The 15,245-nt window shown below is 39.5% G+C and overlaps 1 protein-coding gene across 1 annotated transcript in view; it reads right to left on the bottom strand.

Moving 5' to 3' along the window:
• Window positions 1-15,245, bottom strand: part of CPXM2 (carboxypeptidase X, M14 family member 2) — a 1,728,300-nt gene that overhangs the window by 265,911 nt on the left and 1,447,144 nt on the right. The gene's annotated exons all lie outside the window — the stretch shown is intronic.

Raw genomic sequence — 15,245 nt, 5'->3', positions numbered from 1 at the left:
ATGAGCTATGTAATGTTTGACTGAAAATGATTGGACAGATTATAAGTGATGCATAATATCTGTAACTGGGAGTGTGTCAGTATGGTTTGTGATCTACAATGCTCGCAACTAAGATTGTGTCTGTAATTTATTTCCGTTTATATAAATGTTTCATTGCTTATATCATGATGGTTTAATAAAGATGTTTAAAAAGGGGGGGGGCAAGAATTGAATAATTTATGTAATGCTGCTTAGGTTATAGGATATATAGCAGTATATGTGAAGTATAATGTTTTGTTAATATGTTAATAGAGTTTGATTACTTTTGTGTAATTGTAAATGTGTCTATGTCACACGTGATAATTCAATAAAGGTGTGTTTAGGAACTTTTCTTTTTTAAACATAAAATTTCTTATGTGAAGGAGCATACATAGTTCTTTAGCATACCATACGCGAGAGCTAATTTAGTACATACCTTCTCCAGCATTGCCCACCTCACTTAGGTACTGTGTGCCACAGACTGCACACATGTAGCAGCAAAGACCCACCTGGGCCATAGTAACAAAGGCTTGTGAATAGCAAGGGCTACAATTCTTTCAACTGCTAGGTGTTGCGTGAACCATGCAAGATCAACAAAATGTGCCTGCACAGCACTTGAGACTGCCTCACTTGCATATCTTGCACTTAATCTGACACCCAGACAGTAAGCATGATTCAGAATGCTTGCATATGTCTCAGCTGTGTCACTGTTTCCTGCACATTGAAATTTCACAGAGCCATTTTGTTGGTAGGTGTAGGAACTGTGGCTAATGTTGATGCATATGGATAAATGTATAGTGTTTCAACTGCAGTAATCCTCCCATTCAGACATATTCATACTCTATTGCAGGTGATACTGGATACCTGATGGAGCCCTGGTTTATGATACCCACATAGTTTGTCTGAACTTCAGCATAACACTATACACACACAAATCCACAGCACTGTGGAGAGTGCGCTCAACCTGCTGATAGCCTGCTTCAGCTGCATCAACCATTCCTTTAGTAGCATGCCAGAATGACCTTACCACAACTGCAGGATACTCTTGGCATACTGCAAGTTCCATAATATGATGGACAGAAGAAAGGTTTGGCAGACCAGGAATACTGGTGTGGTCAGACAATAAACACACACAGCTAAGGAAGGCACAACACCACCATCATCCAATCGGAGTGTGTTAGAACAGCAACAACCAGCAGCCACACAGTCAGCACTGAAAAAACACAAGGTAGAGTGCACAGTAGCTCAAGTGAAACAGTGATATTTAAGCCAGATCTATGAGCCCTGACAAGAATAGAGCGACATTGTATTGTCATACAGATTAAATATGAAACGGGCAGAGATGTGATGCTGGTTACTGCACTGTAAAGCCAGATCATGCAACAGAAATTCCGAGGGAGGGAAGAGCAGGTCACATTTATCTTTATGGTGACTATGGACACAATGATATCTGGGGATGCATATACTGAGAAGGAGGGAGCTATTGCATAAATCAGGGGCAGAGGTCTTGAGGTGATGGGTATCCTGGCTTGTAGACAATTTCATCCTGTAATGACGTAGAGATCTTACTAAGAGACTGTGTTCTGAGGCTGAGAAAGGAGTTGCAAAGTGACAGGTATTCTGTCCCATGGACAATTTTCTTCTGCAGTGTAGTCATTGTGCCACCATGGTCTGCATTAACTATGGTGGTTTTTGTTGCACTAGGACTCTGAGTCCTTTCTGATGGGAATGGTATACAACTGCAAGACAATTACCTGGATGCAGTCCACTCACTTCGTATCCTTCCAAAGAAGACTGAGGTTTGTGGCCACTCACAGAGGGTTGACAATCTTTTGCATACTTTAAGATATAGGTGAGGACCTTGTATCCCTTAATTTTACACTTCAGGTGCATACCCTACCCTGATCTCTGGCAACAATCCCTTTGTGAGAAATGTTGGTGTCAATGGTTATCCTCCAAATAGAAGTGGCTGTGGAAGTGGTCTGGGCCAACATGGAGCTCATGAATGTCTTCAGAGATGCCATGTCATACATCAGTGAGGACCACATTGAACAAACTTGCAGCAGATGGTGTCTGCATGATAGTGCATCACATCTGTAAATTGATCCCATGTTCTGTTCACTTATCAAGGGGGAGGGGTCAATGATGGCATGGGACAGCAGTGGGGTACCCCTGTAAGGTTGTGAAATGGGGTATACCCACTTCAGATGCAGTATGCTCAACTACTGGAAAAGCTGCAGGGGGTGCATTGCTGGTAGCTGGAACCACTTGGGGTCCCTCCCCATGGGGATAGTAAAACCTTGGACTCTCTAGATCCACAGACTTCTCTGGGTAAGGCCACACTTTCAGCCTGAATTGTAGATGGATGCACATTCACGATAGTCTGCCACTGATCCAACAAGCTGTGGGTCAGGTATCTGGGTCTCATCACCATTATTACTCCCTGCATGGAAGACCACATCAACTTTGTGTCATGCCCTAGCTTTTACAGATATCACCATATCAGTGCTCTGCATATAAATCCAAAACAATAGTCACACCAGAATCAACATGAATACATTTGCAAAATTATGCCATTATGCCATGTATTTTAATGAAGTCCATGCAAGATGCATCATACAAATGCATTCAGAAGAATAGGTAGTGTGGAACAAAGTGGGTGGCTGCCCAAGTGCTTCATTAATGTATGAAAGGCACATAGAAATGAATGCCAGTGCTGTGTGCCTGGTCATATGTGAAGCAGTGGTGCACTTTGTGTATGGTAGTTTAATTTTATCTAGCAGTTTGCTATAATTTCAGAGCAGAGCAGTTTTTTCTTTTTTGTTTGTCATCGACTATTGGATTATTTTTTCACTTCAATATATGGGGGGGGGGGGCGCAAGACTGGGGAAACCGCAAAGAGTACCAGGTAACCTAGCTATGGTTCTGATCTTAGTTTACATCTGCTGTCATTACTAATAACAGTACATTTGTTGCACTCAGCCTATGGCCTGCATGTCCAATAGTACTGAATCGAAATCTGGTATAAGTGGAACTGATCTGGCCATCTACCTAGACATGAGAGGATGGGTCCATCCTGATTTCAGTATTCACTTCTCTAGGGATGATCCCAGAATCCTTGTACTACACAGGGGCATCAAAAACTCCCAAAGCTCTGAAAACTTACTATCCCCCATGTAGCTGTCTGACTTTTCACATGCTATGACAGATGCATCTGCCTTGTCAAGACATAGCATGTCAGTAACATGCTTAATACATTGTCTTAAAACCTATCACCACATAGCATTTATTTTATATGTCAATATCGGCCATCTCATCTCATAAGGGATGGTCAGTACCCCTGTCTTCAACAAGCACTGTCCATGTGTCCAAACAGCTTATAACAATACATAATTTTCATAAAGGTTGAAGCTGTCTAGCTTCTGCTGTCCATGTAGTCATATGGACATGCAGACACCTGCTGACATGACATACAGCTATAGGCTGTATGTTGTGTTTATTGGGATGACAGCTCCAGTCAAATGTATATTTTTTGAACCAACTGTATAAGCAATGGGATAGTGATGTTTAACATAGAGCAGCTGTAAGGACAGCTTGGTAACCACCAGTCACATGGTCCTACCCTATAATGTTAGGGGATGCATGTCAGTAAGTATATGACTGCTATACTTCACATGATAGGCCAGAATATACATTAGACAATAAGGTCACCATGCATACCTCTCAACCTGGAAACATCATAAATCTGGACAAGGCCCATGAAAAATGGGTACAAATCTGTATGCTGATTGATGTAGCATTTGCATACATAATTACATAACCACGCCCATCCAATGGAATTGTGTTGATACCGACTTTCAAATGCAAACTGAAGAACAGACAACCAAAATATGGTACCAGAGTCCCCCTGCAGCCATTCCAATATCCCATTACCTGGCTTTTTCACCTCATTTACCATAAACACTAATGTGTACATACTGCTTTAATTTTACAATGATTATTTGGATTTTATTTTTGCATTTTATAGCGCAAACATAGTATTGTTTTTTTTAGCAGATATCTGTCTCACAATGAAAATAGACTCGACATTAAAACCTTTGGGCTGTTTTCAAATCATAAGCCCCTTGCACACAAAACAAGAAACATACATGCGTTCTTTGATACACCTTCCTGACATTATTAAATTATATCCCTTATATAATGCAGCACACTTGTTAGACTTAACTTAGAGCACATTTTAAATTTATTGTTTGAACGTTTTTCCAGCAGGCAATGAAACAAAGTGCATGAACCAATAATGACAAAGCTGACCAATTCAGAACATTTCCATTATAAAAGTCTACTATATATATATATATATATATATATATATATATATATATATATATAATTATAAATTTAGAATGACAGTAGTGTAAGCCATAGACATCTTGCACAGCTTCTTGCACTTTTTTCATATTTTTTTTTTTTGGGGGGGGGGGGGCCAGGGGCACATTTTAAACATTGCTTGTATAAATTTGCAAAGTTGCTTGAATAAAACATGTTACCACCATGCATTTCACTGCCAAGTCTTGAACCCAGAAATCTGTGCACTACACTCAGAGTAGCACACCACTGTGCCAAATCGGCAATTTCCTGAAAGACAGGAAGACAGACTTAAATGGCTATCATTTAGTGAATTCACTCAATTCTCACTTCTCTTCATAGCTCTCAATGTCTTAGCACAAAAAACCTGGACAAAGCCAATAATGGGGGGAAACCGCTCCAAAATAGAGAGGACAAATTTCAAATACTTATCTTATAAACTTAGAAAAATGTTAAGCCTGGGAGTACCTCTAGCCACCAGGTGTATTCAGTTGGGGGTATTTTCACACACACATACACACCATTAAACAAGCACTGCAAAGCTCCTTTAAACAAGCAAAGCACTTCTTGAAACTCTGCCTGGGCATCAGCTTAAATAAGCAGGGAAGGCAGCTGAAACTAAAAAAACTTACACACACTGAAAAGCTCCGTTAAGCAAGCAACGCACCTAAAACTAGCAAAAAGCTCCGTTAAACAAGAAACACACTTCTTGAAACTCTGCATTCCATTCTGAATCAGCAGGGAAGGCAGCTGAAACACTTACTTATGTAGTATGACTGAAACTCTGCATTCTGTTCTGGGCATCAGCTTAAACAATCAGCAAAGGCAGCTGAAACAATGCGTTCCGTTCTGCTGCAGGGAAGGCAGACAAAATTCACTCCATCAGCTCAAGCAAGGAAAAGTCAAGCTACAGAAGCTCTGTTTCCTCCCGTTCACCTCTGGAAATTAGACTGCAGCCTAAATAAAATAAGCTCTCCTGTTCAGCTGAAACTGTGAATGAAATAAAACTCAAACCTCCCCCGTTCAGCTTACAGACTGCAGAGCTGTCATTTCCTTTCCATTTAAACAGATGTGAGCCCTTGAGCTCAATTCCGACAGGCTGGTAGAGCTGACATCATTGCACACATGATGACGTCGGCTCAAAAAGCGCATAAAACATATTTTTAAAAAGTAGCTGGAAAAAATTGGAAATGAAGGGGTGCCACTCAGGAATTGTGGCACCCCCATTATTTGGACCCCAAAACTCAGAAAAAAATGAGTAATTCGGGACAGTTGGGAGGTATGTCACCATGACAATGACAGGGATGTACAGGGACAAATTGTCCTAATTATTGTGGTCTTCCTTGTTGACATTACAATCTGAAAGCAAGACACGCCTACAAGCACACATATTCCTGTTACCATACATTTGTAATGTGAACTACGGCATAAGAGTACATATACTTAGGAAGGTAGGAAAAAACAGCTTACCTCACACTTTGAGTAATGTGTACTTTTTCAGACTGCCTACAGATACCAGTGCAGTTTCCCTAATACGGATGACAAATATGTAGAAAGAACTTCCCAAATTGCTTAGCCTATAAAATGTAAGCATAGGCTAAACCTACCTTAATGGACGAGAGCTGACCTTCAGTCATGTGACTCCTCCAATGTCTCTACTGTGATGGATGGGAGATGGACTCGATCACTAGTGTGGAGGTTATTTGTGTTAAGTAGATAAGAAAACAATTAGATAATCGTAGATGGATATGCTGCAACTCATTGACTATATTTTGTCACAGTATTGATTATCATCACTGCTTCTATTACAAAACCATGAATAATTTATTACTTTTGATTTTGATCATGCATGACTGTGGAGATAGTATATTAAGCAATGGCTATGTAGGGGTAAATGGCTATGTAGGGGTAAACTCCCATTGTATTGCCTTTGAACTACATTGCCGTGTATTGCCTTTGAGGTTATGGACATGGCTGAAGAAATCTTTTGATTGCCCATGGCTTGGGAGGCTAATTTCACCTCAGATGTCTTTGGTAGACTTGATTAGCCCCCTGAGTTGCTTTTTTAGGTTGATGACAGATTTTTTTTTACCTTGCTGGGCATTGTACCTCATAATTTTTGCCATGATTTTTTTCCCTTTTGTTAAACAACCTATTGATATTGGGATTCCACCAGGACAGTTTGTGTTTTTGAATTACTTTTGTGCTTAATCTGGGTAAGTAAATCTATTCCTGTGCAGCTGTTAATATGATTGTACAAGGTTTATGTTAATGATTTCACACAGGCAGTGGTGCTCTCAGGGTTTGGAGGTGGCCTGAAATTCGACCAAGATGTCACTTATTGGGAAGTTTCCCCTAAGAATACTTTAAAGTTTCAGGATTAACTTTACTTCAAAGGAAACAGCTTTATGGTCGAACCTAGCTAGCAAAGACCTTACACTTGATATGATGCAATGTTCCACTATGTTTGTGAGGACCAGATCAAGGATATTTACTCTCCTAATGGGTATGTGGACTAAATGGTCCAAGGTTTTTGCATTCACAAAGTCTAAGAAACTCTGGGCCTACATGTTAGGGTCGTATATGATTCCCAATTTTTATTGGGATAGTTAAAGATGCCAATGAACATGGTATTGGGCTGAACTGGGAGTGAACCCGGTGCATTTAAATATGTATTACGGTTTTCATGGGTTATAGAGGGGCGACATATAGCTTGCAAGGATATGGCATAGGACTTTGTCTGAGGTAATTTGTACATGAAAAGCTCAAGCATGTCATACTGATGGACCAGCCTTGAGGCGAGTTTGTTTTTAATTTAAAAAGACTCCCTTCCACTTTTTATTCCTTCCAGTATAGTTGCTTGTCAAAATGTGTGGAAGACTTTGTACCCTTGCACTGCTGGGATGTTTACTGTGGCTTTAAACCATGTCTTAGTAACTGCATAGATGTTTACATTCTCCATGGTCAGGAGAGCTTGCAGAGAATGGGGTTTCTTGCTTAGTCTCCTGACATTGAGCAGTAACAAATTTTCCTGGGCTGGGTTTATGATGATGGTAGGTTTATCAGGCTGACAATTCCTAAAAGAGGTAGTGGGGGGGGGGGGGCGCAAGGTATTGGCGAATATTCAAAAACTTACTGAGGACAGATGCAGACCACCCCTGGCAATGTAACATGGACTGACTGCCATATTTACCTAGGCTGAAATATATTATGCCCCATTTTAATGGCATCATTCTCTAAGCCAGTTGTTAGTTGATGATTATCAGTTCATATTGTGGCATCATCCTTGTAAAAAGTAGCATGCTCTTCAATGCTAAGGTCATACCAGCATGGGACACACAGTCCGAGAGCTCCAACATGTCTCTCTTTATATAGTCTCAACAGATAATCCTATGTAGTTTATATCCAGATGAACTATGACTGAGTCAAGCTAATACTTCTGGTTCAATGGTTTGATCTGATGGATCCTGGGCCATGACAGATGGCTGACAGTGTGACGGTCCCCTTACTTACTCTGTTAAATGGGACATCTGTGTGTTTCACAATAGTCTCTCCTATGACCAAAATATAAGGTAATGTGATGGCGGTGGTTTGCCTTGTTGGTTTAAAACTGAGACACCACGAGATATGGCTGTGTGTGTCATGTTGGTCATTGATTTTATAGAATGCTATTGAAGTTATTGGGGATACTTTTTGTTTGTAACATGTCTGGGAGGTCATTTTGGTTTAGGGAGATTATTTTTAAGAGCCTCGGCATATGTGGGTTAAGGTGTCTCTTCCAGACTGTGTGAAGTGGGTATAGTGTGTCTGCTATTGACAATCTGTCTGTTGTTATAACTGCTTGTATGTGCGTGCCTTGCCTCCAGTGACATTACATCTCACACACAGTATCAGTTTAAGAATTAAGTGGTTGTCAGTAAATGTGAGACAATTCCTACATTACCCCAGGATGCCTGTATTCACCAGGGTGGCTGAATAGATAGCAGGGAAGTTCATGTCCATGACTGAGGATCCCTATTCATGTTCTACAAGGGGATAGTAAAAGAAAAGTTTACAGCTGGCTAGCTTGGTTGCTGTAAGATTATATACAACAATTAGAACTATCCAAGATCAAACTCTTGGGAGGGTGCATTTCAGTGTGCAAACTACTTGCTCTTTGCACAGCTAAGTACAGTGGAAATTTCAGGTGCAGTTTCATGTGGAGCATTTTTATCTTTCTGTGTACATACAAGGCACTATTAACCATCACTGAGTGATGGTCAGTATTGCCTAAGTTTATAGAAGCACAGAAAACTGACCAAACAAAGCAACTAGCCCTCTGACCAATCGAGCAGTGTCACTTAAAGCATTCCTTTGTGATTCCCGAGTTAGACAAACCAGGTTACCTTCTACTGCAACTATAAATGCACTCACAGGCATTCTTAATGGAAAAAACTACACTACAGCTTTACTATTCAACTGGATTCTCCCACCATATAACACCCATCATTTTTCACAATGCATCCACCCTCTCCTGTGCATTAATTATCATCCAAATCATCTCTAATAAACTTGACTATATAAACATCTTCTTACAACCCACTCACCTGATATCACAGCTGTTGCTGAAACATGTCGCATACAAAACAATCCTAATTTTCAGCATCTACTTTTCTCCTACAAATGCCTCTAAGACAAAGACCTGGAAGTAGATAAGATAGGAGTACTCGTTCTTAATAAAACATCCTTAAACCCACTACCTTTAGTCAGACAAAGGTCTGCTCATGTAGAGAACCCAATCGAATCCTTCAAAAATCTGCCTCCTGGAAGAACCTTCTAGTAGTAGTCACTTAACTTCCTCCTTCAGCCTCTGTTAATAAAGTTAAATCCCTTATTCTTACCATCACCACAGTTGCCCACAACTATAAAAATGTTATTTTAGATGATTTTAACCTAAATTATATGGGAGTCCTGAGAAATTACACTGACAAATTCATAATCACTATCAACCATACGCAACTAACTCTCAGAACAATCTATCAGTCCCTTCTAGATCTGCTAATCAATAACAACCCTATCATTTTCTGTATATCTGTTCTTCCACCCTCATTCAGTGACCACTCCACAATAACCTTCCAAACACCTTCCAAATTATTCACCAGTCACCAAAACTGCCCCCCCCCCAACCAGTTACCTTCAGACCTAGATCCAACATTGATGCAAAAACCTCAAAAAAGGACTTTTGACTGGTCTCTCATTACCAGCTTACAAAACCCCAACTCAGCTGCAACATCTCTTACAGATACTCTCCTATAACTTCAAGACAAGTTCTTCCCTTTCACACAGCACCTTTTCAAATACAATAATGGAAACCCCTGGCTAACCACTGAACTAAAAAATTTGCTCAGACATAGAGACAATGCATGGTCGTCATGTTGACAGAGCCCCTCACCAGAAAATCATACAGCCTTTACCACTGTATATAATCTAGCTAAGCAACCATATGCAGGCAGAAAAACAATGATTTCAAAACTAAACTACTTGCTCTGCTAGGCAATTCCAAACATTTTTGCCAGGAAGTAAATCTCAGAGGCTGAAAATCCACAAATCCCACCTTTACTCCTATCACCATCCAGACAACTCTTTTAACCTTTGAGTTGCTCGAGGAATTCAGATGCCTACCTATTTCTACAACCTTTACTTCTCTCCCTAACGCGCCCAGCCCCACTTCTTTTATCCCCTCTTCTATTTTTAGAAAATTACACACACAGATCTTGAACCCTTACTAGAAACCAAACCTCTGGAAGCACCCCCTGGTGCAGATGACTTACTCCATGAAGACTTCCTTACCATATACAACTCTCCTCCATATTTATAACATCTGCTTAACTCGCAACACAATGGCAAATATATAGAAACATGCTCTTTTTTGTTAAACTCATTTCCAAACAGCCTCAACCAGAAACTGCCTTTCACTTCTACCATGACTGCATCCACCCTACACTTGGGAAGACACTTGAAAAGCTAATCTGCAACCAACTGTTCACTTACATCTAACAGTGCCACCTCCTCAGGCAGCATACATTCTGGACTGGCTGGAGTAGAATGACAGCACTATGGTGACTTACAAATGAGATCCTTCTCCGCATGGATAAAGGAAACGTCAGGGGCTCTTTTCATTGACCTTATCAAAGCATTTCATCTTCTTGACAACTTTCCAGTCCTTCACTTTCTCCAAGGAATCTGTATTAGCTCCAACATTTCTTGACAAGTAGGTATTTCAGAGTCAAAAGGGTATCATCCCTATCACCTCCAGCACCCCTTACCAGAGGAGTGTACCATGCATCCATAGTCACTCCACTGCTGTTTTCAGTTTTTATTAACAAACTACCATCTGATCTTCCTAACCTTCCTATCACTTTTTATGCAGGTGACATGGCTATCCTTTGATCTGGTCCCTCACATTCATCTATTGAAACCCAGCTTCATTCTGACTTCCATTTCCTTAATCCTTGGCTAAATAACCATAAGCTACTCCTAACCCCCTCCAAAACAAAATAGTATGATATCTGGAACCTCTCAAAAGTTGAAAAAATACCAATATTACAGATCTTAATGGTTCCCCAATAGAAACCAACCATTTTCATTTAAATACTTAGGTTTATGGCTAGACCAGGCATTTAACTTCCAAAACTACTCTGAAAACACAAGGAAAATGTTCATTTCTCCTTTATTATGGTCATAGAAAACATCTCACTTTCTAGAACTGCTAGAGCTACAATAGGCAAAGGAATCTTCCTTGCTTATATCAGATGTGGGTTCCCTATCATAGTTACAGCCTAAAAAAAAAAAATGAAAACAAATCTGCTGATTTATTTCTGATTATGCCCACTGCATCACACTGTCCATAGCCAAATGGATATCCGTCTCCAACAGAGCTGAACTACTCCTAAGGGCTCTTTTTTCAAACTACTTCTACCAGTTGTCTTCCTACATCTTGCGGCCAAATTCCACAATAAAATCTCCCCATACAACTTCTCCCTATTAACCCCCTCACTCCACAAACCCCACAATAAACTGTACTATAGTAACCATTCCTTCATAATTCTTGTACCCAAACTCTGCAATCCCTCCTCCCTCAGTATAACAATGTTTAAAAAGGTCCCACAGGAAAACCAATTGGTTAAAAACACAAAAAGAAAAATCTAGCAAAGCTAGAATTTCCACTGTGTGATGCCTTAAACCTCTTGAATCCAAGCCAACATGGGATATATGAAAATTACCCTTTAAGGATATCAGGTGTTTCAGCTAAATGGCAATTCTGAATGTCCATGACTTTTTTCTTTTAAGTCTTTTTATGGAAGGTATCACACAGTGGAAATTCTAGCTTTGCTAGATTTTTCTTTGTTTTTAACCACTTGGTTTTCCTGTGTGACCTTTTTAAACATTGTTTTAATTTGTTAGTTGGGATATTTTGTAGACACCCTTAGGTTTATGGATATCAGTTTGGTATGACTACCCTGTGTTTCCAAAAGTCAAACATGTCTCTTATGCTGTGCTAATGATGTCATAAGGCAGAAACCTGCATGTCCACAGCTAGAGGGGTTTGGCTTTATTGGTCTGAAATTGTCCATAAAAAGACTTAAAAGTAAAAGAAAAAAGTCATGGACATTCAGAACTGCCATTTAGCTGAAACACCTGATATCCTTAAAGGATAATTTACATATATCCCATGTGGCCTCTGACTCAAGGTTTAGGGTATCACACTGTGGAAATTCTAGCATTGCTAGATTTTTCTTTTTGTGTTTTCCTCCCTCAGTAAAGGAAGTGTCCTCTTTCTCATATTCAGAGTTCAGCTCAAAATACACCTCCATCAAAAATCTGACACTAAGCTTTTCCACTGTACACATATCCTAACTCACTCCTTTACATACAACATTCCTACTTTCACACTCTGTCCTCATGTCCTGCTTCTATCTCATATTTAGTATGAAAATTAATTACTCTGTGAATTTTTTTTTTTTTTTTTTTTTTTTGTGTGAATTTCTTCACCAGGTTGTGTCTGTAAATAGTCTATTTTGATCAGTGTACTACCCTGGTAAACAAACTAAATAATTCTTGCCATTGCACCTGGATTTATTTAGTTAAGGGAACCACAAAAAATAATCCGAGTGGGAAAGGCTTGAAAGTGCATAGCCTTTTTTTTTTTTTTTTTGTAAATCTTTTTATTAAAGTGTGTTATGATTCCACTTAATCTTCTCTTACTTCATCTATAGTCGCATTTAGTTCCACATAATTTATAAATATTCCGTAAATAATTTATCCCTAATGAGATCAAGCTCTAATCTCCCTCCACAACAAATGCTCAAATCAGCTCTGTCATAGTTTAATGTAATACCTGCCCAGTTTTCACCCTAATTATATTATAGTACTTAAGGAGCCTTTTCTGCATCATCTTAACTTGAGCTCACCTGCAAATCATTCGTCTGTTCATGTTTTCCTAGTTCCCCAAATATTGGTAAATCTTTCCCATTCTTTCTTCTTAATTCTTTCCTCCTACACAATGTTCATGCTTTCTACTTCCTTATCTCCATTATGCAACCTCATTTCATCCAATATATTACCATCTTCTCCCCCTATTAAAATGTAACACATTTCCTTGGCAAAGACTAAGCTCCTATCTTATTCAACAAACCTTCACCCTGTAATCACCCATTCCAAGTAGGAATACCATATTGCACACCTTCCATATATCTACTGATCAACAGCTTTCCCTTGGATAATGACTCAGCCCAGTCCTTTAATTTCACCATTGTCTTTCATCTGTCTTCCAGTACCTACTCCGTCTTCATTCACTCACTCCCTCCCTCTTAACAGTGTCTTTCTCCATTTCCAGGACAGGTCTTTCATCTGTGTTCCGCTTCCCATCTAATCTGACTCACTTTCTCCTTCTCTGGTATACTTCCTCACTATTGCTTATAGATGGCAGCCATGTTACAATACTTAAAATCTGGATGAGCCATACCCTACCATGTCTGTATGCTCACAGTCCCCACTGATAATCCACAGCCTCCTTGTGTTTCAAATAAACTAGTCAAGTGTCCATATCAGTTTCATGCCTACTGAACCTTTTAACACCACTGTCACGTGCCTCATTTGGTAGAGAAATACAAGTAACATTTTCACGTCAACCACTATCAGTGTCAGTCTTCCCCATTCATCCATCTATTCAGTATCTTTTCAGATTCCCCCATCACTTCTTCCTGACTGACATTTAGCACAACCTAAATCAGTCATGGATATCCCAGCTCCCTGCTATTACTAACCTTGTATCCTTCAAGCTGTGCTCACCTTCCTTAAAAGTGCAATCACTGACTACTTCAGATGCCATCAGTGTGATGACTTCACATTAAACTGTTAGAAATTGTCCAGTAGTAGCAGGTTAGTGCAACAGAACTTTATGGTCACAACCAAGTGAGCTTATTTGTGGAAAAAAATGAAGCATCTCTGCATGATCCAGCTTCAGTTAGAGATTGTTAATGCGCAACAAAATTTAATTTCATGTCTGTAAAATAAGTTCTTATCCCAATACAATATTATGTTTTAGCTCAAAGTGCTGTCATAAGGAAAGTAGTGCTCCTTAACAGAAGACTTCTCTCTCTCTCTCTCTCTTACTTATATATATATATATATATATATTATATATATATATATATATATACATTGGGTCTACTGTAAGTACTGTTACGCAAATAAAATGTATATGCCTGTTTCTCCACTGTAGTGCGATCCTGGAGTTATATATATATGTATATATATATATATATATATATATCTAAAATTAACCGCACTCAAACAAATTGAACGAAGAGAAGAAATTTTAACTAAGAAATGAACTTCGTGACAATAAAAGCATTCAATAAAATAGTAAATAACACCAACAACTCTTGTAGAACTTTAGCGCTTTCATCTTATTTATTATCAAGACTTCTTCAGAAAGACATGTTTCATAAGTATGAGCAACCATTTTCACTTCCTTTATATACATTCGTTCTAGCAGGCCATTTAAATTAACAACAGTTCCTTTCCAATATTAAAGTGTGAACAAGCAGGGTGCTGTGTGCATTTTCATTAACATTACAATTGCAGTTACATAAAGTAAATTGGTCAGACAGTAATAGCCTTGTGGTGCCGTGTGCATACTAAAAGGGATCGTGTGCAAAAAAGGGATTGTGTGCAAAAAAAAAAATAAATAAATAAAAAATTTAATGGGGGAACCAGGAAGGATGACAGTCATGCTGTGATGATTCTAATATAAACACGTAACTTATGAGTCTTTGCCTCCAAAGGTAAGTAAAGAAGGGAAAGGAGGAAGGTGGAGGAGTCGGGTAGAGAGTCCTACTATGCTTTGGTATCGGTGTGTGTGTAGAGAAATGTGTGGGTATGCCACCTGATGGGGGAGTGGGAGGAATGTGGTGTGGACTTGAGGGGGGGGTTGTTAGGGGGCCGCCCATGACAAGGAGCCTATGAATAACAGTGTCCCCCAGAAGACTGTCAGTGCAGATGGTACCACCCGTGGGCTGCTTTGGATGGTATCGCCCCTTGAATGGCTGCGTGAAAATGTGAGACTGGGGGGTATAGTTGGTGGGGTCAGCGGGGGCTAGCCTGGTGATTGGGAGCATGTGTGTAGGGGCTATGGGGGAGTCAAAAGTCAGAGAGAGAGGAAACGCATTGTATTCACTTGCACAGTTGTAAATCCATAAACACATTAAATCTACTTGCACAATTCTTCAAACCCTCTTGCACAGTCCTTCAAACCCTATCACATTTCAATCTTTATACCATTTAAGTGCACATTTAATGTTCAGTGTCTCATTGAGACC

This window comes from Protopterus annectens, chromosome 14.part0 (genome assembly GCF_019279795.1).
Source record: "Protopterus annectens isolate FY-2018-M chromosome 14.part0, PAN1.0, whole genome shotgun sequence".
NCBI lineage: Eukaryota > Metazoa > Chordata > Ceratodontiformes > Protopteridae > Protopterus > Protopterus annectens.
Note: the sequence above shows the minus strand (reverse complement) of the source record. Positions and strands in the feature narration are given on the sequence as shown.